The 2,962-nt window shown below is 50.1% G+C and overlaps 1 protein-coding gene across 2 annotated transcripts in view; it reads right to left on the minus strand.

The window, feature by feature from the left end:
* Positions 1 to 2,962, minus strand: part of TMCC2 (transmembrane and coiled-coil domain family 2) — a 46,374-nt gene that overhangs the window by 16,453 nt on the left and 26,959 nt on the right. The window lies entirely within an intron of this gene.

The raw sequence follows: 2,962 nt of genomic DNA on the forward strand, positions 1-2,962 counted from the left end.
CAGCCGTCATTGTTGTTTGGCGGGCCTGGGCTGGATTCAAACCCGCCACCTTAGGTGTATGTGGCTGGTGCCTTAGCCACTTGAGCCTTAGGCGCTGAGCCTCCACTTGTTTCTACTTCCCACCTCTGCTCTCTCTTCCTAGCACTGTCAGACAAAAACACTCAGGATAAAACACGGATGGCAAACTCACAGCAGTCTTTCCCTCCTTGGACTTCATCTCGACACCCCCAGCAGGAAATCTTGTGAGTGGCCAGCAGAGGGGGCCAGAAGTCCACAGCTGAGGACAGTGAGCGATCCGATGGCAGAGCCCTGGGGCCGCTAGGTCTCTCCAATGGCAGTTTCCCACAGCAGAATCACACTGTTCAAAGATGTGGATTCTGCACCCGCTTGAGTCTGCAAGGGGACTCAGGGCTTAAATACTGAGGTTCAACATAAGTCATGCTGATGGGGCAGTCCCAAGTTCAAGAAGGTGTGAAGAGATAAGGACCCAGTGCTATCTCTGGGGGCCAGGGCCAGGGCTGGCAGCCAAAGTCACCAAGATCAGGAGTCCCCACATCCTGGGCTCATAGAAACTGTACAAACATTTGTGGGGGCCAATGATTTGAAGTTTATGAGGACAGAAGCATGGCAAAGGCACATTACACAGGTCCTGATTTCTGGGCAAGCTCTAACCTGTATGTAAGGTCAGAGAACACTTCCGGCAGCTCCCCACTTCTATACCCTTTAGAAGGGTACTCAACCTTTATACTGTAGTACCACGCACTGTTCTTGCATGATAGTTATTTGTAAATAGGTCTTACGCCCCTATTAAACTGTAAGGAAGGAAAAGCAGATCTTATATTTTTCTGGGCCTTTCACTGTGCCTAGCATAGGATTGACTTTCCCTCAATATTCACATTACAGAATGACTGAATAACCTAACGTAGTCAGCTGCAATCAAAGACAGTCCATGCACTAGTGGGCTGTCCTAGGTAGCAACAAAGACAGCTTGGTCTTCTGATACTCAAGACCTCCCTTCTCTGCTCCCTCCATTCTAGGCCCCACCAAGCTAAAAATTTTTTTTTTTTTTTTTTAGCCAGAGCCTCAAGCTATCACCCTTGGTAGAGTGCTGTGGCATCACAGCTAACAGCAACCTCCAACTCCTGGGCTTAAGTGATTCTCTTGCCTCAGTCTCCTGAGTAGTTGGGACTACAGGTGCCCGCCACAATGCCCAGCTATTTTTTGGTTGTAGTTGTCATTGTTGTTTGACAGGCCCAGGATGGATTTGAACCTGTCAACTCTGGTGTATGTGGCTGGTGCCTTAGCCACTTCAGCTACAGACGCCACCCCCACGCTAAAATGTTTAACCTTTTCTTATAAGCAATAAAGAGGGGGAAAAAAGGAAAAAAAGACAGTGGCAGGAGGAGGCAGAGGTGCAGAGGGACGGGGTGAGTTGAGCATGAGGGGCCCTCTCTGCACACACAGTTGGTCTTATTACCCAGGCTTTCTGGGATCATGAAGGCTCAGAAGCAGGAGAAAGAGGTTCCTGCAAGGCCATACTGACTGAGTCGCTCCCAACCACAGGCATCACCAGGAACAACTTAGCCATCAGCGCGATAATTAAACGGCAGGCAAAGGGGGGTTCAAACGTGAGCAAATAGTCTGCTAAGAGAAAGGAAACAAATAGGAACCACCAAGGGATGTCTGCAAGGCAAGCTAGCAGGAGAGAGAGCTTTTTTCCTTAGTCTGTTCTTGTCTTTATACGTGAGAAGTGTTCCCAAATCTGCCAAGTACCCAGAGAGCCGAAGGCACAGTGGCAATGTGAGAAAAGTGATATAGAACCCTGAGCATGAGATTCATGTCCGCCCTTATTCTGCCACCTTGGTCAAGGCACTGTGGGCTCTGAGGCTGTCTCCACAGTTGCAATGAGAGGAGTGTGTAAAGAGTGGGACAGAAGGTGAGTGTGTCTGCCAGGAAGATATGCCACAGCTGAGCTCCCAGGGCACTGGATAAGCCTTGCAGTGGCCCACAGAGTGCTTGGTAGTCAGATCTAGATCTCGATCTAGATCCTTACCCTACCACTGCTGTTTCACAACTGCAAAGAGGCGGTGGGAGCACTGGCAAAGCAGCAGCCCGCATGAAGGGGCCTGGGGGAATGACACTGGTGGCACTGAGAGACTGAGGGGAAGTTGAATGGGCTGAGCCTCAGAAATTCTTTGCAGCTGAGCCTTGGTTTTCCTGGCTACAAATGGTATGTGTGACCATTACGTCCCAGGGCCCTAGTGCAAATACCTGTCACTAGGTTCTATCAAAATAGGTGACTGGCCTTGAGGTTTCCTGACCACGTGTTATGCACATGCACACACAAACCATATCTGGAAGGCTTGGCCTGGGACAGAAAAAGCCAGAAAAGTAGCCGCTATAGGAAGCAAAGTTGAGAGAGCAGCAGGCAATTTGAGAAGAGCCGCTAAGAACACTAAAGCAACGCGCTCTGACAGGACACGGGCTGTGAGGCTGCTCTCCTCCTGCAAAGGAAAGCAGCCATTGGGTATGTGGCATCATGCTCATTTCATCCATCTTGGCCATCCCCCTCTGCAGCCCCCTTCTGGCCTGGCTGAGATGGAGGCCACATCCCACCACTGGCAAAGCACAGGGCAGGCAGCTGAGCTGTGGCAGGGGGGGTCTCCAGCTTCTTTCCACCCTTCAAGGTTGAGCCTGAGTTTGCTGGCAACAGATAGGCTCTTCTCGCCCTGAAAGGGTATACTGGAAGGAAGCTCTGCGCCTGGGCACAGGCTCTGCTCTCTGCACGTCCACAAGGACTCAGCCTTCTTTTACTGGGTTCCCCTCAGTTTGGTTCTTTCACCCCATATCCTCCTTCCTCTTCCCTTAACTTTTATGTCAAGCCCCTTCCTCCTTTAATATTATTTTTTACTTCAGATTAATATGAGGGTACAAATGATTAGATTCAAATAGAGATAACTTT

This window comes from Otolemur garnettii, unplaced genomic scaffold (genome assembly GCF_000181295.1).
Source record: "Otolemur garnettii isolate 467f Iridium unplaced genomic scaffold, OtoGar3 scaffold00055, whole genome shotgun sequence".
NCBI lineage: Eukaryota > Metazoa > Chordata > Mammalia > Primates > Galagidae > Otolemur > Otolemur garnettii.